The sequence below is a fragment of the Vicugna pacos genome, chromosome 5 (genome assembly GCF_048564905.1).
Source record: "Vicugna pacos chromosome 5, VicPac4, whole genome shotgun sequence".
Taxonomy (NCBI): domain Eukaryota; kingdom Metazoa; phylum Chordata; class Mammalia; order Artiodactyla; family Camelidae; genus Vicugna; species Vicugna pacos.
Window position 1 is genome coordinate 2,165,629 of NC_132991.1, and position 25,621 is coordinate 2,191,249.

Sequence of the window (25,621 nt, forward strand, 5' to 3'; positions counted from 1 at the left end):
TTCCCTGTCCATTCTCATCCATTACTGTCTAATAGTTTAGTTCCTTCTTTTTCAAAAAAAACCACCTTTATTGTGGTATGATTCCTGTACAGTAAACTACACATATTTCAGATGTACAATTTGATGAGCTCTGATAGCTGTGCACACACAATCAAGATAGCTAGCATTTCCATCACTCCTCAGGAGGTGCAAATTTCGAACTCCTAGTTTATCCCTCAATTCCTTCTTTCTTACATTCTCCAATTTGTCATCATTTTTATGTTAAACAGGGATCTGTAGTCTCCTCATTTGCTGTATCTCTGCTCAGCCTGGTTTCTTGCACCCTCTTCTCCTTTCTTCTGTGTGCAGTCTCTGTTAGTAGCCGCTCCATTGGGTGTGTGAGTGATAAACTCTCTCAGCCTTTGTCTGCCAATATCTTTATTTTCCTGTCCCTCTTGAATGAGTCTTTAAAACTCAGCATAGAAGACTAGGTTGGTAGTTATTTTTCAGTCAAACTTTAAGATAATTCACAACCCTTGTGAAGACTTTTGCTTTCAAGGCTTGCTCTCGATATAATTTCCATTCATTTTGTTAATAACCTGTCTTTTCTCTCTAGTTGTTTCTATGTTTTTCTGTGTCTTTGCTTTATCAGTTTCACCACAGTGTGCATAGCTTAGACATTTTCATTTGTCCTAACTTAAAACCCGTGACTCATGATTTATGTACCTGCAGATGCATTGCTTTTTATTCTGAGAATATCCCCAGCCACTTTCTTGTTGCATCCCCTTCGTTCTCTCCCCTGGAACTTCTCCTGAGTGGGTGCTAGAACTTTACATTCTCTGCCTTACGTTTCTTAAGCCCTTTTTCATACTTGCCATCTTTTGATCTTTATTGTACCTTTCTCAGATCTTCCTTCTGGCTTACTATTTCTCTGTTCAAAAATGTCTAATTTGTTGTTGAATCCATCTTTTTGGATTTTTAATGCAAATTAATATACTTTTCATCTATTTGTGTACCTTTCAAAACTCCGTACTTTAAAAGAATTGTGTCGTCTTCCTATTTTTGAGTCCTGTGTAGATGTAAACACTGAGCCTCTAGTTAGCTGGGTCCAGAACCCTCCCAGGCCATGCACTGGGCAGTCAGCTTGCAAACTTCAGGGTGCAGATTTTCCTTCCTCTTTTGTTTCTGGTATGTAAAGATCTTCCTTTATTTCTTATGAGCTCAATTATGCCTTAATTTATTTTTATTTTTTTCTTCTTTTAATTGAAATATAGTCAATTACTATGTGTCAATTTCTGGTATACAGCACAATGTCCCAGTCATGCATATATATACATATATTCATTTTCATCTTCTTTTTCATTAAAGGATATTACAAGATATTGAATATAGTTCCCAGTGCTATACAGAAGAAATTTGTTTTTTCTCTATTTTTATATATAGTGGTTATCGTTTGCAAATCTCAAACTCCCAAATTTATCCTTTCCCACCCTCTTTTCCCCAATAACCATAAGATTGTTTACTATGTCTGCGAGTCTGTTTCTGTTTTGTAGATGAGTTCATTAGTGTCCTTTCTTTTTTTTTCAGATTCTACATATGAGTGTTACCATGGTATTTTTCTTTCTCTTTCTGGCTTGCTCAGTTAATGCATTTAAAAATGGTCATACTTAATCTAGTATTTCTTTGTGTTTTTTTTTTTTTGTTTTTTTGGAGGAAAGTAATTAGGTTTGTTTGTTTGTTTATTTATTATTTTATTTAATGGAGGTACTGAGGTACTGGGGATTGAACCCAAAACCTTGTGCATGCTAAGCACACACTCCAACACTGAGCTATACCCTCCCCCCAACCTAGTATCTCTTGATTTTTGTATTACAATTGTTATTTTAGCACACCATCTCATAGGACCTGGAAATCAGTGTCTTCTGTCCATATGAGGACAACGAGTCCACAGTGGAGAGGTGGCTTGGCCAAGATCAACCTCAAGTCAGTGGCGGAACTTGAATAAGAACTCATATCTCCTAAGGTATAAAATACATAAAATGATCATTGAGACCCAGAGACTTAGTTTCCTGAAAGCGAGTAACCAGGCCTGTCCCTAACTTAGGCATTCACGGTTATAATACTTTTTCCCTCCACCCCCCCATCCGTCCCGTCCTTCCCTCCACCCGCGTCTGTGGCGTGCTGGCCCGTGCCCGACTGTGGCAGTAAGGAGGCACGTCCCTGTGCAACGGAGCTCACTCCGGAAGTGCAGAGACAGAAAAGCAGCGTCCAGGACAGGACAAGAAAGTCTCTGACGGGTAAGCCCAAGGGTAGACTGGGCCCCAGGGGAGCACTGCGACCAATGAGCCGGTTGGAAAAGGTGGTCATGACTCAGCTCAGATCCCGGGTGTGGTCTGAGTGGTTCCGGCACCTGCGGAGCGGGGAGTGTTTTCTCATCCGAGCCTTGGCCTACAGGTGCCTGGAAGCCTGGACTGTTTTAGGGACTGCAAGCCCCAGGGCGAGGATGGACCACCGGGGAGCGTGGTGGGGCGGGGCGGGCGGGGTGCGGTGTGGGCGGGGCAGGGACGGAGGCTGTGGGCCAATGGGAGGGAGGCGAGGAACGCAGCTCCCGGGACTGCAGGTCCGTGCCTGAGAGCGCTCTCCATCACCATCTCCATCTCCATCAGGGCGCCTGCCGGGCCCGTGCAGGGAGAGTCTCTGCTGTTTCCCCCAGCACCTCCGCACAGAGAGTCTATTAGGCGGCCGGTTTCCCGTCCTGTCCGCAGAGTCCTCCCAGCTGTCCTCCCAGGCTGAGAGTAGGCCCCGGCTGTCTCCCTTAACCTACATGAGACCTCCCTGCCAGGATCCGGAGAGGGCTCAGGGTGGGGCTTTCCGATAATATGCCTGGAGAACACAGCTCAGCCTTTGAGCTAAGCCTACGCCGGCAATGCTGGCTGGCACACCCCGTAGCCCGCCCTCTCCCTGCCCTTCCATGGGGCTCCCTTGGCCGCTTCCTATCCCCATTTCAGGATGCCTTCACTGTCCACACAGTTAGGGACTGACCATCACCCCAGGTGCCGGCTTGGGGAGCCCTTCTGCTGGCCCATAGAGGGACTGAGAGACGCTTCAGGGATGTGAAATCATCTACAGTGAAAATAGATAAATTGATGTTTATGTGTGTGCTCATTTAAGCTCCAAAGATGACTTGCTTAAAAAGCAGCCACATAAATTGTGGAAGAGGAAGAGTCAAGATTAATTGAAATAGTAAATCAACTCACGGGCCTGCGGGAAAATGCATTTCTAGTGCATTTGTCACTAGCCCACTAAAGCGGCGCCATTTAGGACGCTGATTTACAGATGGAAAGGGGAGGGGGGTGACTGGGACATCAGGTTGCTTCAGTCTGCTGCCAAAAACGAGAAGGTTCCTGTGAGAAACAGTCATCCTTTTGCATTTGTCCGAGTGCAGAATCAGGTTGGCTCCTGCTCTGATCTGAAGCTATAAAGGGCTGTGCTCTGGCCAGGTGCGCACGCAGACCAGCGGCTAACGCGGGACTCCCCCAAATATTATTTCACTGAGATGGGTCCACAGACAGCCCTGATGATAGATGGACGTTTACATCTGCACCCCTTCCAGTGCCAGCATTCCGTGCTGTACTTTTTCCCCTAAGAAAAGTTAATCTGTTCATTTATGGCCTGTCCCGTCTCACTAGAAAGTAAATTCCATAAGCGCCAAGGCTTTGTCTGTTTCATGCTCTGGCCTTCACCTGCCCTGGATGGACATCATGGGTGCTTCCTGAGTGTTTGCTGACTGACTGATGGAGTGCAGCTGCTGCTGGGAGGACCTGCCCTGTCCATTGCTGTCCAAGGCTCAGCACACCCTACTCTTACTGCAGAGACTGATTGCCTGGGTCAGGCCCAGTGTTACGATGTCACTCCACAGGGATTAAGGAGTATGCCTGGCTGGGGCATTCACGTAGGCCGGCAGGGAGGTGAGGGGAGAGGAGGAGGCCTGGGTGCCTTGATCATCCCGTCTCTCCAGGAGGGTGGGTGCTGAGGCCGGATGCTGCCGTGTTCCAGGGGAGTGAGCCCTGCCCTGCTGATGCCCCTCCTTTAGGGCCAGCGTGAGAGCAGCCTTCTCAGTGGGTGTGAGCAGACACTCTTCAGCATCACGTGGTCTGTTGACAGGAGCTGCCGAGGAGACCAACAGCCCAGCACCTGGAGACATGGCCTGGCAGGAAGCTGGGCTCAGTCTCCTCTCACAGGGACAAGTCACCTGGTCTCAGCTGGCTTACTGTCCAGGCCACCTGGAGTGAGCCCCAGGTCACTTCTGAAAAATTTCACTTTGCCTCACGTTTTATGCTGTGGAAGCCAAGGTGCGGAGGGCTGGACCACCTGCTCGTGGTCTGTGACTTCACGTGACAGGTGTACAGCCAGATTTGACTCCTCTGACTGTGCCGTCCTCCAGAGTCATCCTGCCCAGACTCATCTGAGCTGCTGAGTAATCTTGGGAGAGACCTTAACGTCACCACTGGGTGACCCCTGGGGGCCCTTGTGTCTGTGCTCTGGACACATCTGCTGCAGAGGCAGGGAGGAAGGTAAGGGTCTGCCCAGAGCCAGGGGTTCTTTGGGCGCCTTCCTGTTGTCTTTACGGCCGAGGCTCACACAGTGAGAGATGTTGGGCTAAGGTCAATCTCAGGCCACTGCCCTGAGTGGCCTCTGCTTGGGACCCGCCCTGCCGCACTTGCTCTGTCCAGTGGCTGTTACCGAGATGCTGCAGCTTCTTCAGGTTTTCCTGTCACCCTGTCTCCTGCCCTGGATGCCTTGTGACCACCAGCAGGGCCACCTTTTCCTCTGCCTCCAACCCCTAGACAGTGTCCAGGGGACGCTGCCCCCTGCACCCTGCTGTCCATTTGCGACTGGCCCGTGGTAGTCTGGGGCTGTTGTCTCAGCCGTTTTGACTGCACTGGGCGCCAGGCCCTCCCGCACAGGAGCAGGTACACCAACCAGCTTCTCCACCGCAGAAGCCAGCCCTCGGCGCAGAGGTGGGGCTGATTGTTGATGGAGCAGGGCAAGAGGACGGGTAAGTGCACGGCACACGTGCAGGGGTCAGATGCACACACGACAGCACAGACACGTGTGTCCTGTGATCAAACGCAAGCCCAGAATTCCTGTGTGCCTGGTGCCCATGTCTGTGCGCGCGCACACACACACGTACACACACACACACGGCCAAACCAACAGGCAGAGAAAGGTCAATGTATGGAAATGATCTTGTTTGGTTCCTGTATCTGCTAACTTTTGATTCTCTCCCTGTAGAAATAATCAGACTTTCGTGAGTGGTTGAGCAAAATGGGACTGAACCACAGTCATGAGAGTCAGGTGGGCCTTGGCTACGGTGACCCATGTCCAGGCAGCTAAGGTGCCCAGGCCCCAGCCCAGCAGGTGCCTCCGCAGTGTGGGTCGCTTCCCCTGTAAGTTGCCCTTCCCTTGAACCAGCTGGGGCGAGCTGTGTTCCCGTGGGTCGTCGAGCAGTCAGGGTGGGAGGAGAGGGGCTGCAGTCGGGGTCAGGGAGGAGGAGCCACGCCTGCAGGGCCCCATGTTCCAGGCCCCACCTTGGGCGTCGCTAGTTCACTCCTCACACCACCCCCAGGACATGGTATTAGGGTATTTTCTTGCATGGGGGTTGGGGGACAAGAAGCCAAGTGATGGCAGCTCCCTCCAAGGACAGGGAGGCCAGCGCTGACCCAGGATGCGGTGCAGGGGTGGTGCGACATGGAGAAGCCAGACTGGGGGAGTCAGAGCCTGCACAGGAGGCCTGGGAATCGACCCCTGCCCCACAGGCCCTGCCACATCGCAGCCCAGCCCCGCTCCGTCTGGGCGGCCCGCACACGCTCCCCGGCCGCAGGGCTGGAGCGCCCTCTCTCCCAGTGCTCAGCTCCACCCGGCGCTTCGCCGCGGGGCTTCGCTTGTCCTCGCACACCGGAAAGATCCAGGCCCCTTACTGAGGAGCCTTCTGGCCCAACCACAGGGCCTGTCCAGGGGCTTCCTTCTGGCCGAAGGAAAGAGGGAAACATGCGGTCTGGAATTCCTTTCCGTGATGGGACCTGGGGTGCGGTGTCTTGAGCTGCCACCTCTGCAGGGCTAGGCCTGAGCCAGTGGCTGTCGCATTTCCTCACCTCCTGAGAATTCAACAGACCCTGGCAAGGCCGTGGCTCCTTCTGCACGAGGTCCTTTTGAAGGTGTTTGTTTGTTATAACTGAGTGGAAGCCTGGGGGAGGCCCCCGAGGTTGGGGAGGCCCCCGTGTCACCAGGCCCCTGATGTTGGAACCCCCCTTGCTCCTGGGGCAGCCCAGCCCCTGCCGTGTCCCTGGTTAACTGTCCCTGCTCGTCCTGGGGTGGGTTGTGTGATGGGGTGGGAGGGGCAGAGAAGCTGAGCTCTGTTCAGAGAGGATACAAACATCATGATGGCTGGTTACATTTCCCCTTGTAAATCAAAACAGAACTCTTTGAACAATGGGACCCCAGTCTGTCCCCGTGGGGCCAGCAGCCCTCAGCGACATAGATGGGCTGGACTGTCGCCTGCCTCCCTTGAGGGGGGTTCCCAGAGCTGGTGAGAGGGGGGCCTTGGCACCAGCCACAGTGTCTCAGGAGTAAAAACCAAGCAGATGCCTTGGCCACCACATCCCATGAGAGATGCTGCTACTTTCCTGGGACAGGCCTTACGCTGTGTAGTTCAGAGCCTTGGCCTGCTCTGCGGTGGCAGCGGCTCGAGGGAGGGGGCTGAGAAGAGCCTCAGGAGCCCCCATCCTGGCGGGAGGGCTCAGGGAAAGCAGGAGGGGCTGGGCTCTGAGCCCCCACACCCACTTCATCCAGACCCTTGCCACTTGTTCCCGTTTCATCTGTGATGCTCCCTTTTAAAACTGCCTTTGGAGAAGGAAGTGCACTGCTCAAAGTGCCCGGAGCGCTGCGGACCTCCTGGGCAGCCTGCCAGCCGGTCTCTGATGGCCTTCGTGAACGTCATGTCTCCCTGCGCCCTTGGGCACTGGTTGGGCAGCACTGGGGACAGAAGGCTGGGGCTCTGTCCTCATCCCTCCTTCCCCTTCTGGCCAGGGCCCTGCCCACCCCACCCCCTCCCCATCCCCCTTCCTGTCCTGCTGGCCCCAGCGGAACGGGGAGGGCTGCTCGCAGAGCAGACCCAACATGCAGGGGCGGACTCCGCGGGGGCTCGGAGACTGTGGAGAGCCTTTGCTGGAGGACCTTTTGGGCTCCATGCGTGGATAAATGTGGAGAAAGTTGCTTTATGAGCGGAATAACCCTGTCGGAGTCATTTTTTTTTGTGGAGCCCAAACTGTCTGCATCCACAGCTCACTGTAAAATATGGGCATCAGGAGGCAGGCCCTTTAATGTCTGTGAAGATTTCTGTGTCACCTTATGGCAACTTCATAAATATTGTTGATGGGTGGCAGCTTGACTGCAGAATTCTTCCCGCCACAGTAAGGGGTCCTTCCCTGACGAGCGTCAGACCGCTTAGTGCAGTGTCTGTGCTGCTGGGAGCCGGACTCAGGCCCCCACTCCTGAGGGAGGGGCCGTGGTGGCCGGCTGGCAGGGTGCTCCCTGGGGTGGGGGGCGTGGGTGCCTGGAGCCAGGTGGGGACGGAGGGGCCAGGCTGGGCCAGTGCTCAGTCACAGCAGCTGGGGGGTCCGCAGTGTGCTCCGGAGGGCGGGGGCCCAGAATCACTTGGAGACCGCTAGGCGCCATCTCCACGTGTTGTCCCTTCGCTGGGACACCTCGGCAGTACCAGCAGTGACTGTCTTCATCTCGCAGAGGACCCGGGGCTGGAAGAGGTCGGGTGCCAGTCCCGGGTGACCCAGTGTGAGAGGCAGTTTGTAGTTCAGCTTGCTACTTGGATCTTGGTGCTGTCCAAGACCTTGCCCAGCGAGCGGAGAGCCCAGCGGCAGCCGAGCCCCTGCAGGGACGTCTCCACAGGACACCGGGCTGCGTCGTGGGGCCTCACTGCCTGAACATGGAGCCACGAGGCTGAGCCACGGCCGCGATCACCTGCGTTTGCAGCTGTGCTCACCTGCGCTTTCCCCCTCCAGCTGCTGGAGCGATAAAGGAGGTGATGGATTGCACACTGAGTCACCGACTGGCAAACAGGAACAGCTCATCGCAGTCACCAGCTGCTGCAGCTCTGCCGTCAGCGGGTAGCGAGTGGACCCTGCCCTGTTCTTGTGACGTCCCCTGGGCCTTGCAGATGTCCTGAGGGTTGCTCACTCACTCCATCCTCAGGCCATTCCTTTCCTTGCTGACCATCATTGGGTGTCCCAACCACGCTCTGTGCCGGCTTATTCAGGGGGGACCTGGTGGTGAATGGGGTGAGCTGGATTACGTGAGTTCATCCAGTTTCATCAAATTTCATCTAATTTCACCAACACCTGTGAAGTGGTTGCTCCCTTCCCTTTTCCACATGAATAAACTGAGGGTCAATCAGAGAGATTAAGTAGCTTGTCCAAGTCACAGAATTTGAATGCAGATCGTTGTTTTCCTTGAAAGCTGTGCACTTGCTGCATCTTGTTGGGCTGTGTCTCACTGCCTGTCCAGGAAATATACCAGTGACCTTCTGGACTGTTGGGTGTGGAATGAAAGAAACTTTTGGGGCGCAAAAAAGCCCTGTGGTGTTTTGGGCCATAGAGACTGATTTTCGGGGCCTCCAGTGGGGCCAGGTCCTGCCAGCTTGGGCTCATATTGGCTGAGAGGGAATGAACCCTGGTGACGGCCAGAAATGAAACTGACCTTGTGATGATTAACCTGGCCGCATCCTTCAGGGCTGTCCCTCTCTGTCAGTAGAATCCAGCAGCTTTCTGGGGAGATGGAGTGGATTAACATCCTTGGACTCGGGGACACACACATCTGTATTACTCTGGGCGGTCTTTGCAAGCACCCGAGGGTGGTGAGGATTGTGGGGTGCACTCTCAGCCACCTGCCCTGTGCGAGGGGAGCAGGCATATGCTGGGGAGGGGCAGCCAGACCCACTGCCCCCTTCCAGAGGAAGGCAGCTCTGCTCCCTGGCACACCTCTCTGCAGACCTCAGCCCCCTTCACCCTCCTCTTTCCTGCCCCATCCTTGTTGCCTCGTGGCAAAGGTTTTCACCTTCATCTTCACGATGGGTTCCAGACCCAGCCAGTCCCGCTTCCCAGGGCACTGGGTCCTACTTGGCCCCTGTCTGTGGGGAAGCCCTTGGGCTCTCTGACACTTCCTGCCCGCCCTGCCGTTCCTCCTTGCCCCCCAGGCTCTGCTGGATCTGCTCCTGGCTGCCTGCCCCCCATCTCCTGCTGTCACTCTGGCCCCTTTCCTGTGTCCATCACATGCAGGTACACGCCCCATCCTGGGATCTTTGCTCCCCCGTCTCCTGCCATGGGAGGATGCCACGTCTCACACTCCAGTACAGACCTCTGCTAAATGTCACCTTGTCAAACCTCGCGCTGCCCACCCTGGCTTTGTTTATTACTACCAGGCGGGAGATGATTTACTTCCTTGTTTACCATCTGTCTTTCCAGCCTGCCCACCCACCCTGCTCTGCCCTCTGCTGCCTCCCTCCCACCTGGGGAGGCGGGGACCCAGCACGTGCTGGGGAGGGGCTAGGACAGGAGCCCGCGACCCTGACTGCAGAGGAGAGACCGGGAGCACGGGAGACCCTGGAGACCAGTTGGGCTCTTCTCTCAAGAGGGGAGAGCCTTTGGTTCCAGGCCCTGCACTGGACAGACAGACAGACACACAGGAAGTGGGGACAGTTCATCAGCCTGGGGTAACTCTACCACTGACTGAGTCCACTGAGGGTCAGCCCTCCCAGGCTCTGGACACACACTCTCACACCACCCATCCTCTAGCTCCCCGAGGACAAGTGTCCCTACCCCCCGGCGTGGGGGGAGCCCACCCAGCTCTCCTCATGTAAAGGATGCAGCCTGGGAGCTTCTTTTATTCCCCCCAACACTTTAGGATGAATACTCTCAAGCAAACAGAAATGTGAAGGGAAGGTTACCACCCACCACCTGGCTTCAACAACTGCTAGCATTTTGTCACATTTCAGTGACAAGGGTAGTTATTATTTTTGCCCAAGCATTTGAAAGTTCATCTCTAACACCCACTGTCCACACCCCTCTCTGGCAATCTCTTTTCCTTCCTTTTGCACTGTTATGGATTCAGATTTTTATTTATTCTCTGTTTTATAATAAATTATAACCATGGTTCTTTCCGATGCTCATTTTACCTCAAGTCTATCCACCTCTTCAAGGTGCCTTCTGGGTCCTGTTGTCTTATGAATTTCCTTGCTTTTAACCTAACAAAATGCCTCGAGATCATCCTGTTCTTTCCCTGGCCTGGCCTTAGAAATGGTTGTTTCCCCCAGAGAGCCCTGGTTTCTTCTGGTGAAGGGACTTTAGAAGCCGAGAACTGCCCTCCGAGTGTGATCATTCTCCTGGGGGTGTCAGTTTCTAGGTCTTTTCAAGGGACAGAGGTAGGAAGCTTTTTTTTCTAGTTTATCATCTTTAATTGCTATGTGTTTTTAAAAAAAATTTACATACAGTCAGTTACAATGTGTCAATTTCTGGTGTGCAGCACAGTGTCCCGGTCATGCATATACATACATATATTCATTTTCATATTCTTTTTCATTAAAGGTTATTACAAGATATTGAATATAGTTCCCTGTGCTGTACAGAAAAAATTTATTTCTTTAAAATCTATTTTTATACATAGTGGCTAACATTTGCAAATCTCAAACTCCCAAATTTATCCCTTCCCACCCTCTTTCCCCCAGTAACCATAAGATTGTTTACTATGTCTGCGAGTCTGTTTCTGTTTTGTAGATGGGTTCATTAGTGTCCTCTTTTTTCTTTTTTAGATTCCACATATGAGTGATATCATATGGTGTTTTTCCTTCTCTTTCTGACTTCTCTTAGAATGATGATCCATTCATGTTGCTGCAAATGACATTGTTTTATTCTTTTTATGGCTGAGTAGTATTCCATTGTATACATATACCACAGCTTCTTTATCCAGTCATCTGTTGATGGACATTTAGGTTTTTCCATGACTTGGCTATTGTAAATAGTGCTGCTGTGAACACTGGGGTGCACGTGTCTTTTTGAATTAGAGTTCCTTCCAGATATATGCCCAGGAGTGGGATTGCTGGATCGTATAGTAAGTCTATTTTTAGTTTTTTGAGGAATCTCCATACTCTTTTCCACAATGGCTGCACCAAACTGCATTCCCACAAGCAGTGTAGGAGGGTTCCCTTTTCTCCACAGCCTCTCCAGCATTTATCATCTGTGCACTTTTTAATGATGGCCATTCTGACTGGTGTGAGGTGATGCCTCATTGTAGTATTGATTCGCATTTCTCTGATAATTAGTGATATTGAGCATTTTTTCATGTGCCTATTGGCCATTTGTATATCTTCCTTAGGGATTTGCTTTTTTAGATCTTCTGCATCATTTTTGGGTTAGGTTGTCTTTTTTTTTTTGTTATTAAGTTGTATGAGCTGTTTATATATTCTGGAAATTAAGCCTTTGTCAGTTGCATCATTTGCAAATATTTTCTCTCATTCTGTAGGTTGTCATTTTGTTTTGCTTATTTTTTTTTTTTTGCTGTGCAAAAGCTTATAAATTTAATTAGGTCCCATTTGTTTATTTTTGCTTTTATTTCTATTGCTTGGGTAGACTGTCCTAGGAGAATATTGTTAAGATTTATGTCAGAGAATATTTTGCCTGTGTTTTCTTCTTGGAGGTTTATCATGCCTTATATTTAGATCCTTAGCCATTTTGAGTTTATTTTTGTGTATGGAGTGAGGGAGTGTTCTAACTATGTTGATTTACATGTGGCTGTCTAGCTTTCCCGACACCACTTGCTAAAGAGACTATCTTTTCTCCATTGTGTATTCTTGCCTTCTTTAGTGAAGATCAATTGACTATAGGTCTGTGGGTTTATTTCTGGGCTCTCTATTCTGTTCCATTGATCCATATGTCTATTTTTATGCCAGTACCATGCTCTTTTGATTACTGTAGCTTTGTAGTATTGTCTGAAGTCTGGGAGGGTTATTCCTCCAGCTTCATTCTTTTTCTTCAGTAATGCTTTGGCAATTCTGGGTCTTTTGTGATTCCATATAAACTTTAGGATTATTTGTTCTAGTTCTGTGAAAAATGTCATTACACTCATTAACATGTATGCACCCAATACAGAGCAGCTAAATACATAAAGCAAATACTAACAGACATAAAGGGAGAGACTGATGGGAACACAATCATAATAGGAGACTTTAACATTCCACTAACATCATTGGACAGGTCTTCCAGACAGAAAATCAATAAGACAATGGAGAAACTAAATGATACAATAGAACAGTTGGACTTGGTTGATATGTTTAGGACATTATATCCCCCAACACAGAATATACATTCTTTTCAGGTGCACATGGAACATTCTCTAGGATAGATCATGTACTGGGGCTCAAAAGAAGCCTCAACAAACTTAAGAGGATAGAAATTATTTCAAGCATCTTTTCTGATCACAGTGCCGTGAAACTAGAAATCAACCACAGAAAAATAAAGGAGAAAAAACTGACAGCATGGCAATTAAACAACATGCTACTAAAAAACCAATGGGTCAACGATGAAATCAAAGAAGAAATAAAAAAATGCTTTGAGACAAACGGCAATGAAAACACAACCACACAAAATCTATTGGCTGCAGCAAAAGCCGTCCTAAGAGGGATGTTTATAATCATACACGCCTTCCTCAAAAAAGAACAATCTCAAGTAAACAACCTAACCTATCACCTAAAAGGATTAGGAAAAACAAAAGAGCAAACAAAATCTAAAGTCAGCAGAGGGAAGGATCAGGCAGGAAATAAATAAGATAGAGACAAAAAAAAAAAAAGAAAGAAAAAGTCAATGAAATCAAGAGCTGGTTTTTTGAAAGAGTAAGTAAAATCGAGAAACCTCCGGCCAGGCTCACCAGGAAGAAAAGGGAGAGCACAAATATGGAAAATAAGAAAGGAAAGTGGAGAAATTAGTACCCATACCATAGAAATACCAAAAAAAAAAAAAGGGGGGGGAGAGAATACTATGAATAACTATATGGAAACAAAATGGAGAACCTAGAAGAAATGGACAAGTTTCTGGAAACATACAGTCCACCAAGACTGAATCAAGAAGAAATAGACCACTTGAACAGACTGATCACTAGAAATGAAATAGAGTTAGCAATAAAAAACCTCCCTGCTAAACAAAAGTCCAGGACCAGATGGCATCACTGGGGAATTCTACCAAACACACAAAGAAGAACTCATACTGCTCCTTCTCAAACTCTTCCAAAAGGTTGAAGAGGAGGGAACACTCCCAAACTCATTCTGTGAAGCCGCCATCACCCTGATACCAAAAATAGACAAAGACACCACCAAAAAAGGACATTACAATCCAATATCATTGAAGAAAAAAAATTTTTTTAAGTGGTTAATTCAACTGTAAGACAACTAAAAAGATTCCACATGGAAAATTAGAAATATAGAAGCAAAGTCAACAGGCTATTACAAACAAGGGTAAGTATTTTCTTTTTTTAAACGTTTATTTGTTTATGTTTTGGTGGGGGAAGGTAATTTGGTTTATTTTTTCTTAGAGGAGGTACTGGGGATTGAACCCAGGACCTCCTGCGTGCTAAGCATGCTCTCTACCACTTGAACTATACCCGCCCCCCCAATTTTCATTAGAAGTGCTCGTGTGCTTAATCGAAGGGTTCCTATAATAACTCACAGATAAGTGGGCAAAGGTGATGAGAAGGCAGAAAAAAACTTTACAGAACAGCAAAAACATACAGCTGTCAAACTGCAAAAAATGTTTAACTTCACTCCTCACTCATAATGAGAGAAATAAAATGAAAAGTACAGTGAGCTACCGTTTCCATGTCTAGCTGGTCAAGAAGTCCAGTGTTTCTTAAAACTCCTTGTTGACAAGGCTGTGGGGCCATGGGCACTCTCAAATGTTGGCGGAGGGGTGTGGGATGGGCCCCGCGTCTGGCAGCAACTGTCCGTGAAAGTGCACAGAAACTGTCCTGCAGCCACACCGTTGCTCATGGAAAGTGACATTTACTCAAGGACATGCCCTGTAATATTGTCAGTAGTCGTGTGCGTTGGAACACCTCACTGTCCATCAGCGAGGCCCTGATTCAGTATATTTTGATATATTCAGGCATGGAATATGTTGCAGCTAACTGAAAAAGTGAGGCGCTCCCTGACTGCTGATGTGCATTCATTTCCGAGGTGAAAAATATGAGCTGAGAAGACAGGGCTGTGTGTCACCGAGGAGGGAAATCTGGGCAGATGCGTGTGCAGCCTGTGTCTAGAGGGAGGCCCAGGACCCCAGAGGGGCAGAGGGGGCATTTTCTCTGAAAAGCCTTTTGTATCTTTTAAACTTTTCCATGTTGACATTAAAAATAATTTCTTACACATTAAATTTAACATATTAAAAGTCACTTAAATATTGTAAACTGACTATACTTCAATAAAAAGAATGCAAATTTAAAAAACCCAAAAAACAAAACAAAACAAAACAAAATGTGTTTCCCAAAAAGGGGAAGGAAAACACCCCAGTTCTTGTCTCACCCGAAAGGTAAGAATTCAGATGGGAGACAGAAGCGTGGTGTAGCGAAAGATTTTTAAGGCTTTATTTAGCAAAGGCAAAGTACACCTCCAAGAATGGGAGGTGGGCTGAACCAAGGGCAAACAGCAATGGTCTTTATCCCTTCTCTTATGCCCTCGCTTAGAGGTGGTCTCTTGACCGATGGACGACGGCTCTTGCCCCTGGAGTGCTTGGTCATGTTCGTCCCCTTTTGCACATGTCCTCACCCATGATGCACACAGAGAAGCCCATGGAGGGGGGGCCCTAAACTGCAATGCTAATTACATTACAGTGCGCACTGGGTCGTGTCCGGTTAGGTCCTTGTCACCACCTCGCAGTTGCTGCCATCCGTTCTAACCGGTCTCTTGCTGGAACTCACTCAGAGGAAGTAAAGCCCCTTTGTGCTGGAGGCGGGTATAACTCCATCTTCTGGACATCCTCCCTCTCCTCCACCTTATCTGCCTGGTGCCCCCACTTATGTAGCTACCTAACAAAAGTAATTTAAAAAAACTGCTGGAGAGAAAGTGGTCTGGTTGATGGTGGTGGGTTTCTTCCAGGCAATCCTGTATCCCTCCCTCTGGCTACGAGGAGAGGTGGGAGTGTCTGAGGCGACTGCTGGCCCGTGGGCCATCAGGTGATGTCGGGGTTTGTGGTCACCACCCTGGGGACATGAGGATGAACTCATCCTGGAGGAAACTGCTCTCCGCATCCGTCAGCTTTTGCTCTGCAACATGCGTTAACCATGTGTCCGTGTCTTACGGCCGCTGGCCTCTCTCTCTTGCTTTCAGCTCTGTGGGTTGGCTGGGATGGCTGTGGCCAAGGCTGGGAGGCAGCAGAGACCCAAAGTGCTGGCAGGAGTGCAAGCGGGCACCTAACCACAGAGCATGGGTGTTGAATCTGCTGGCATCCAAGTGCCATGCAAGTCACGCGGCCCGGCCCCAAAGCTGCGGGGTGGAGGAGCGTGATGCACGGAGGCTGGGTCGGAGGGAGTGGAGCCGAGAGGCCCAGAGCATCCACAGTGTGCCCTCTTCTACGCTTAATTCACGTTCCCTCCCAAGACTCTGTAGGGCACGCAGAAGGTTTAAGGAAGGGACTTTCTTTGTCCAGCTCATCTTCTTCCCAAAGGCGTCTTGGTCAAAGTTGGGTGACTCAATAACAGAACTCCTTCCCCCACTTGCCAGAAAACATGGAGAGGGAGTGGAAGTGACTGCAATGAAAAAAATGATCCAGCACATTAAAGGTTAACCCTACGAGCGGGATTTCTTACTCTGCAGGAGCCAGCCACCAACAAAGTCAGTGGCTCGAATCTGGCCACCGTTTCTATGGAGATCTGTCTAAATGTCTCAGATATCAGGAGGAGCAGGGGTGGGTGAAGGCAGACCTCTGAGCAGCCCAGGACCCTCAGAACCCGGCAAAGCTGCCTGAGCAACTCAGGGTCTCCCATGGCAGCTTGCCAAGTGCACTGGCAGTCCAGGGACGTCCCGGGTGACTGGGAGCTTGTTGGGGGCTGCGCTTTCTTCCCACGGCATCTGGCAGTGACTCTCGTACCCCACTTCACAAGCGCCTGGCTGGCCCTTGTGAGCAGTGTGTGTGGGAGGCTGGGTGGCAGAGTCTTGGTGGGTGGCGCTGAGGCAGTGTTTGTTCACCTCCGCCCGAGAGGACGCCAGGGAAGGGCGCTGGCCACAGGCAATGAGCTTGACCGCAGGAACATTGTGTCCCCAAAGCTGGCTGTCTGAGAATCTGAGGAAGACCCAGGCACCCAGGAAGGAGGCCACAGGGAAGCTGAGCAGAAAGGAGGGGCTGCTTCTGGAAAGCCGCAGCACAGCTATCTCGGGCGACCAGCTCTCGGGCCAGGGCCAGGTCCCTGGGGCGCTGGTCTGCTTAGCGGTGATGAGGGTGGGCCAGGCAGGAGGGCTTCCCAGTGGAGAGCTATGAAGGCTCGGGGCAGCTGCCTGCGTGCACTGGGGCCCGGCTCTGGAGGCCCCACCAGGGTGGGCTCTCCTGCTATGTCAGCAGATCTCAGGGGCTCCATCAGGCCACCAGGGGCGCGCCTGGCAAAGGAACACGCGGTGTCCATGACTGAGCTTGTGCGGACTCCAACCACAACGCATATAGATTCTGGGTTTGTGGCTGGGCTAACTGTAGGGCTGTTTTGTGGGTGACAGCATCACAATCCAGAGATGGCCCTGTTAAAACTGTAATAAGGCCATTAAAACACAAACCTGCCAGCCAGGTGGGTCTGACTTGGTCACGCCAGGAGGGCCATCCTGTCTGGGGTGTAATTTGAAGCATGGTGTTCTTTTTTTTTGAATTTTTTAGGGGGAAGGTAATTAAGTTTATTTATTATTATTATTATTTTTAAATTTTATTTAATTGAGTTATAGTCAGTTTACAATGTTGTGTCAATTTCCAGTGTAGAGCACAATTTTTCAGTTATACATGAACATGCATATATCCATTGTCACATACTTTTTCTCTGTGAGCTACCATAAGGTCTTGTATATATTTCCCTGTGCTATACAGTATAACCTTGTTTATCTATTCTATACATACCTGTCAGTATCTACAAATTTCGAACTCCCCATCTATCCCTTCCCACCCCTTCCCCCTTGGCAACCACAAATTTGTATTCAGTGTCTGTGAGTCTGTTTCTGTTTGGTGTTTATGTTCATTTGTCTTTTTCTTTTCTTTCTTTCTTTCTTTTTTTTTTTTAGATTCCACATATGAGCAATCTCATATGGTATTTTTCTTTCTCTTTCTCTCTTACTTCACTTAGAATGACATTCCCTCAGGACATCCATGTTGCTGCAAATGGCGTTATGTGTCATTTTTATGGCTGAATAGTATTCCATTGTATAAATATACCACATCTTCTTTATTATTATTTTTAATGAAGGTCCTGGGGATTGAACCCAGAATCCCGTGCATGCTGAACATTCCTAGAACGACTGTTTTAAGCAGCCCTTCTGTTGGCATCACTTAATGTGGATGGAGGTTAGCCCAGGGTCAACGTCCACACCTGGTGGCCAGCTGGCCCCAGCCCTTCCAGCGGGGCCTGTCGGCATGTGGTGGGCAGCCGTCCTATTTTGTTTCAGCACCTCTCCTGAGACAGGGGTTGGCCAAGGGCTCTACATCCTTACTTCAGTCCTTTCTGTCAATGGTTAAACCAACGTCCTTCTCTCTCTTTCTTGGATATATTAATATTGATGTGGTTTATTCTTAAAAATAACATTTTATTTACATTTCCAAACAGCCATTATTGGTTCCTGCTTAAAAACTCAAGATGGCAAGTCAACTATGGTGTGAGTCTCCAGGCTAAATATATGGTGCATTTCAACCTTGGATTTCTAACTTCTCCTGGAAAGCTTTCCCTCCTCCTCGGATTAACCCTGCATTCACCCCAAATCCGGGAGTTCACTTGCTCTTTCTTTGAACCTCTGGGTTGGGCTATGTTTCCATCACCCAAGCCATCACGGTCTTCACAATATTTTAAAGCTTTCTGAAAGAGATATTGCTTAAAAACATTACAAAATGTATATTCTCTCTAAATAATTGCTTGCAACTGCATGTGAATTTAAAATTATCTCAAAAACGTTTAATTTAAATGTGTATATACGTAATATTTTTTCAAGAAGAAATTCAAAATACTGTTGTCTCTTCACTAACTGGTTTCCATAAACAGATGTCACAAAGATCCACGACAGTATTTTGTTTTTTTCCCTAAGAAATGACAGTTGGATTCTTGTTATTCGAGGTAGCTATGGTCTACAAAGTCACCAAAATCACTGCATTAGTAAACAGTGAATCACTGCACCTGGAGAAAATGGGGCTAGGTTGCTGGGAGCCTCCAGCCACAGCATTTTCATCACTGACTGGCCTGTTATCAGGGCTGCACAGGGTTAAGAGTCACAGCCACCCAGGGAGAGGGCTTGCTGTTGGCGTCTGTGCAGGGCCTCCTTCTGGGGGCACAGTCTGGATGCTGCCCAGTGATGGAGTGTTGCTGCTTTGGAGCAAGAGGCTGCTAACCTCGACGTCTAAGGTGGGGCAGGGGCCTGGCCTGGGGCTGTGGACGGAAGCCCCTGGGTCCTGGTGTTTTGTTTTGGGTTTCATTTCAGCCCCTGGCGGAGGGCCTCTTCTCCCCTCTCCAACACCCACACATTTCTGCTATTGGCCCTGGGTGCTAGGATATCAATCTCCTGCAAAATCTGGGATGAGTTTGGTTTAATGAGCCAACCTTGAGAACCCGAAAGCTGAGGCCAAGCCGGAGGCCTGATCTTCGCGGCTGGGGCTGGGCCGTCGTGTGGGCCAGGAGAGTCTGTGTCAGCACTCTCTCTGAGCAATTTGGTCAGGTTTGACCCCTTGGCTCTCCAGTGGTAGGGGTCATATTGCATAATCCGCCCTCAGTTGGGTTGCCAGCTTGTGGAAGGCTGCAAGATGGACAAAGACCCACAGTGTTAAGGGGAGCATTCACCTGGTAATGTCCTCTCTGATGTCAACGAGGCAGTGGTCCCTGTAAGTCCTCATGGAGGGGGGTCTTTGCAGGAGACTGGTGGGTCGTGGTGGTGGTGGGGTGCGGGTTGGTGACCTGAGGGCCAGGAACTGAGCAGTGTTAGAGCCTGGGGTAAAATTAAGTCCATTTAGGGGACCACCTATTTGAAAGTGTGAGGAGCATGTCTTTGAGTGGACACTGTGCCCCTCTGATAAGTTCAAATGCTTGGGGCTGGTCAGCCGGGTGGAAATTGCAAAGATTCCATGTTCTAGAGCTTATAGCTGAACCACTTGGTGAAATGGGTGCCTTGATCGGAATCTGTGCTGTCTGGTGGGCCAAAAGGGTTGAGCACAAACCTGGTTAAGAGGGAGGTTCTGTGACGGGATGTGGTGTTTCTGGAGGGTGTGGCCGGCAGCAGTCCTCAGGAGGGATGGATGCTTGTGCACACTTACTAGTTCCAGCAGAGGGCAGTAGCGGCCCAACAAATTCGATCTGCCGTCGGGATTCAGTGTGTCACCCTGGGACACGTGATCCCACCGGGGTGCCTTCCAGAGTTTTGTTTGGGGGTGAGGACTTGTGTATGAAGCCCAGGAGGCTGCCAAGATTTGTCGCTGAAGTGGCCAATAGCGGGCCGCTGTCTGGGGTAGATGTTTGGTCCAGGACCCCAGGCACAGCCAGGTAGAGTCATGCTTAGGTCATCAACTCCAAGAGGCGTAGTCAGGTGTCACCAGGGATTCAGCTCCGCCGTCTGAGCCGGAGGGACTAAGGGCAGGGCCTGTGGTGTGGCTGGTTGGCCTGTTGTAAGGCAGTTTGTGCAGGTCCTCCCGGTGGAAAGGAGCTGATTTTCACGTAATGACACAAACAGACCTAAACAGGACAGGCAGCTGTGGATAGGGGTTACCTCTCGTACGTGCTGTGCCTGCCGTAACATGTGGGAATCTTGATCGTGAAGAGCTGATTTTTTAAAATAAAAAATTTTATTTTTATTTTATTTTATTAAAAAAAATTTTTCAATAGACTTTATTCTTTTAGAGCAGTTTCAGGTTCACAACAGAATTGAGCAGAGAATACAGAGTTTGCACACAGCCCTCCCCACCCACGCATATATACTCCCCTCCCCTCAACACCCCTCATCACTGGCACATTTGGTACAATCGATGAACCAACATGGGCACATTATTATCGATCGAAGCCCACAGTTTACATTAGGGCTCACTCTTGATGTTCATTCTATGAGCTGATGTTTTTCAGCGAGAGGAATTTCATGGCTCTCAGCCAACCACACTAAGCCCAGAAGCTTGACAAACTGATGGCCCTTGGATCTTCTGGGGGGGCCACGGCCCATCCTCTCTGCCGCAAATGTTGTGTAACTAGGCGCAAGCCTTCCCAGATGGCCCCTAAGAGGCCCCTGTAGTAGAAAGTCATCTAGATAAAGCCAAAGGCGGCCGGGGGTGAGTCTGAGTGAATTTCGGTCTTGTCGGCGGGATGTTGGGACACCCATGGGCAGCCAGCAAAAGATGCTGGGTCTCGCAGAGCATGGTGGCTAGATCTGGGATGGCAAAGTCGGGGCCGGGGCCTCTGGATGACATCTCCCATCTCTAAGATTTTGGGCACTGGAGTCTTAGTGGCGGGATACTGTGCGTTTCAGCATCAGTAGTCAATTGTTCATCTCCTTCAGTGGTGGCAGGTTTTAACACTGCCAGGTAGACTGGGACAAGGTGAGATGGTGGCCTAATGACCTGGTGTCAGCTTGTCTCTAAGGAGGGGCCGGGGGCCCTCTGGACCTGCTTCAGCCTGGAATGGGGTGCCTTTACTGTTTGCACTGGAGGAGGCAGATGGACAGGCTCCCATTTGGCAGCTTCCATGAGGAAGCCCAAGAATTTGGGTTTATTCCACCAGGTGTGTCTCTGGGTGAAGGCGTCCATACTGTCAATAGGAAAAGAGAGCCAGAGGGGCCCACCACCACCGGCAACTGTTTTAGAAATATGGGGCCAGTAGGCATATCCAGCTTAACTGGCGCTCCTTTTACAGTTTTATCTGTGACGCCTTCTAGGCTGAATTCCCTAGGGGATTTAGAAGGGTTACCTGGAATCACCGTGACTTGGGCTTCTGGGTCTGGCAGCACCAGGATTGGGCTCTGGTGATTGCCTCTGTCCCAGTGGGCCACCAAAGCTGCAAATGGGTGACTATCCCTGGAGTGGGGACAGTCTTCTCTGGGGAGCCCCTGAGCCCCTGAAGTAATGCTCCAGGGGCTGCCAAGCCTGCAGGTCGGGACGTGCTTGGGGCAGAGGGGCCCCCGACTCTCCGAAGGCCTCTGAGCCTTTGAGACTGGACTCTGGGGTGAGATGACCGCTTGTTTGAAGGAGACAAGCTTGCACCGGGGCCGCCCAGATATAAGACAGAGGGGACCCTGGTGGGCAGAGATGCCAGCATAAGGCCCTCTGCTGTTTGGAATCATCCTAGGTGATTCCAAACGCCTGGATGACAGCACTGGCCTGAGGCCTCCGGGGCCAGAGGCTGAGAAGGCAGCTCTGCGGGGTGGGTTGTGGGGGCTGGCCCCCACGGGCTGTCCTTGGGTTTGTGGGCTTCCTTGGTGCTGTAAAATCTGGGAGTCTGGGTATTTCCTTCATGGCAGGCTGTCATGTCTAGTCCCACGTGGACGAACGCAGCCTGGTACTCTGAGACTGGAGATAAACCCAAGGCATCTGGGTTGCTGTGTTGGAAGAAGTAATAGACCCAAAGGACCATATCAGTCTTACAGAGGAGGAGGGGGCTGCATCTAGCGTCTTCACCGACTTCCAGCCGTTGTGGCGCTAACTGTGACGATGACGTGAGTTTGGCGCCTGTGCAGACCCAAGAGGGCGGGGGGGGCTTCTCTCTACTCCTGTTGTGCTGGTGCCTTTGGTAAGGCTCCTCCTTGCTGCTGGAAGCCGTGTTGTGACACTGGGGTCATCTGCGGCAGCAGCCTTTGCTTGGATGACGGTTGACTTAGCGATATGGGTCTTGCGTGGCCCCTCATGAGTTGGGGGCCGGGGTCACCTGTATCTCTTAAGCATTTGGCCCTCAGCTCAGTGGGGGACTCTTCTAAGGGTATGTATTTGGGGTCTCTGGACGTACGGGCTACTTGCCTCAATCTGTGGTGGTAACAGTGGCTCAGAATTAGTATTTTTTTTTTTTATTTAACAAGTATACGGGACTGATTTTTTTTTTTTGATGTTGCCTTTTTTATAACTGAAGTATAGTCAGTTACAATGTGTCAATCTCTGGTGTGCAGCACAATGTCCCAGTCACGCATACACATACATATATTCATTTTCATCTTCTTTTTCATTAAAGGTTATTATAAGATATTGAATATAGTTCTCTGTGCTATACAGAAGAAATTTTTTTTTAAATCTATTTATATATATAGTGGCTAATATTTGTAAATCTCAGACTCCCAAATTTATCCCTTCCCACCCCCTTTGCCTGGTAACCATAAGATTGTTTACTATGTTTGCCAGTCCATTTCTGTTTTGTAGATGAATTCATTAGTCTCCTCATTTTTCTTTCCTTTTTTTTCAGATTCCATATATGAGTGATATGGTATTTTTCTTTCTCTTTCTGGCTTACTTCACTTAGAATGATGATTTCTAGGTCCATCCATGTTGCTGCAAATGGCATTATTTTATTCTTTTTTATGACTGAGTAATAAATATGTACACCACAACTTCTTTATCCAGTCATCTGTCTATAGACATTTAGCTTGCTTCCATGTCTTGGCTATTGTATATAGTGCTGCTATGAAAATTGGGGTGCATATATCTATTTGAATTAGAGTTCCCTCCAGATATAAGCCCAGGAGTGGGATTGCTGGATCATAGGGTAAGTCTATTTTTAATTTTTTGAGAAATCGCCCTACTGTTTTCCATAATGGCTGCACCAGCAGAGTTAGTATTAAACACTCTCAGCTGCCAGTCAGCCCCTCTTCTCCCAACTGCTGTACAAAGTCATTAAAATATTTTGAGTCTTGAAATTTTTAGTTTCAGTTTCTACTTCTCTACAATCTCCCCCGATTGGACCTTGCGAATTGTTACTGAAAAGATCTGCCCTGGATGTCCCCAGCGGCTGCTTCCCTGTCGTGGGACGGGGTCAGCCTTCATGAGAGCAGTGGGGCAGAGCCCCCTGGGCGTCACCAGGCCCCGAGCGTGTTGGTGCCTCAGTGCCGTCATCCTCGCTGAGTGGTTCCCAGGCCATTTCTGTGGGCATTTTTCAGCCGGGGAGCTTGCTGTCTTCCTTGGCACTTCTCAGGACGTTGGATCTTGTGCCACCAGGTGCCAGGCAGGACCCACGACATCCCGCAGGGTTGGGACGAGGTGCGGCAGCAGCAGGTGTACAGCCGCAGAGGGCCAGTGGGCCGGCTGCTTTGGACTTGGAGGAGCCATACTTTCCTGAGCGAGGGGCCCCTATTGCTCCCATCTGGACTTGGAGTCTTGGAAAGTCAGGGAAAGGGAGTCGTCCCCTCTTCCTTCAAAGGCCAGAGCCTGGCCCTTTGTCTAGTAGCCCACACTTAGACAGGGGTCCCACGTCATGTCCTGACCATTAACTAACCCTAGGGGACCTTTCAAGCATCTTGGCCAGTTCTCCTTTGAGCGGACAGCTAGGTCCGTGCTGAGGTCGGGAAACACACCAGCTGGGGGAATTCGTCCTCGGTGGGGAGTCAACAGGTGGAGGATGCATCTGAGGCATCTCCAAGCGGCTCCGATGAGCGAGGCTCCCACGTGCAGGGGGACTCCGGTTGTCCATCCACAGTGTGTACTTCAGGATGAGGAGTCAGCACTGGGCACAGGCGGTGTGGGGCAGGGCAAAGCAGCACATACACACACCAAAAGTGTGGACCCTCCCAGAGGGAATCACCCGCCCGGAGAGCCAGTCCACCACACACAGCTAAGAGGCAGACGTGACCCTTCCATCCTGTTCGTGATGCCAGTGTTAAATTCACTTTTGTTCAGGGGAGCACAGGGTGCTGGGTGCTGAACTGTGATTCCACAACGGACTGTTACTGAGTCCAAACTTGTTCTGCTCACCCCACAACAGACCAGTAGATTGGGAGATGAGGTGCTGTGGCAAGGAATAAGGACTTTATTCAGAAAGCCAGCAGAATGAGAAGATGGGGGATTTATGTTCTGGAGAACCATCTTCCCCAAGTCAGAATTCAGGATCCTTTTATACTAAAAAAAGAGAAGGGCTGAGGTTGGTTGTTGCAAATTTCTTCCTGTCAGAATCCTTTGTTCTTGCAGCTGTCCACGTGGGCCAGGTCATGATGTCCCTGTAAATCTCCAACAAGACAAGTGTTATTCTCTGTTCTGCAACTTTTTATCTCTGTATGAATGGAGAAGTGTCACACCCTTAAAGGTCAGAGCCTTGAGAATGGGCTCCCCTGTCTATTTCAGGCTCCAGGCAACATCCTTTTACAAAAGGCGCAGAACCAGCCTGACTGAGCACAGGAGACAGAGCACAGGGTTAGAGCCAAGGGAGCAGATCCAATATGGAGTCAGACTTGTTCTGTACCAAAGGACCACAAGAGAAAGTGCAATAGAGCAGCTCATGGCTCCCAGGCCCTGGAGGCGGCCTGCAGACGGGGGAGGGATTGGGCCTGGGCACGTGCCCTCTTAGCGTCCGTAGGGATGGGGGGGAGGGGTGTGCTTTGTGATTCCTGAGCTAAGGCTGGATTGGTTAATCTGAACCAAAGGGTAGGGTTTTGGTAAAGCTTTGCTGGGTCTCATCTAAGGGGTGCCCAAGGGGGAAGCCCTAGGAGGTGGGGAGACTGTTGATCACAAGGGCCACTGGGGGAGTCCCACTTGGCGGCTGCTTTTCTAGGACAAGGGCTTGCACGAGGGGCTTCGCCAGTTCAAGGCCCCGCAGGCCGCTTGGCCGGACAAAGTGGATGTCGAGTCAGCAACACCGTGGAGCAACTTAGCTCAACTCTCAACAGGACCCAACAGGTCGTGGCTCCGTACAGCAAAAGTTTCTCTCTTGTTCACATGTCTCTGCTGGGCTCCGAGCAGCTCTCTAGGGTGGCTCTTTTCCGTGTGGCCATTCAGGGACATAGCTGATAGAGGCCTGCCGTTTGGACAGGTGGCTTCCAGTGGGAGGAGTGTGGGGGTATGAGGGCAGCCAGCGCCCAGGTCCCCCTCACGTGCATGGAGGCTGGGGTGTAGCCTGGTGGTGTGCCGGGGAGATGAGAAGGAGGATAGGGCTGGCTCTTAGATACTAAGGATGCTTTAGAGATGTGGAGGTGGTTGGGCTCATTTATTTTCTTATTTATTTTAATGGAGGTACTGGGGATTGAACCCAGGACCTCGGGGATGCTAAATATACACTCTACCTCTGAGCTATACATTTTCCCCTGAAGCCCATTTTTATTGCTATTTCAGGAAACTCGCATACCAGGTCGACCAGGAAGATGTTGCCTCACTCCGTTTCACACAAGCAGAAGGGTTAGAGGGTTTAAGGGCATGCGTGG

The 25,621-nt window shown here is 50.0% G+C and overlaps 1 long non-coding RNA gene across 1 annotated transcript; it reads left to right on the top strand.

Moving 5' to 3' along the window:
* The first annotated feature begins 4,833 nt into the window (after positions 1–4,833).
* LOC140696545 (uncharacterized) lies at positions 4,834–8,454 on the top strand. The gene is made up of 2 exons (XR_012072998.1): positions 4,834–5,429; positions 8,058–8,454. It is a non-coding gene; the product is annotated as an uncharacterized lncRNA (long non-coding RNA).
* The last annotated feature ends 17,167 nt before the right edge of the window (positions 8,455–25,621 follow it).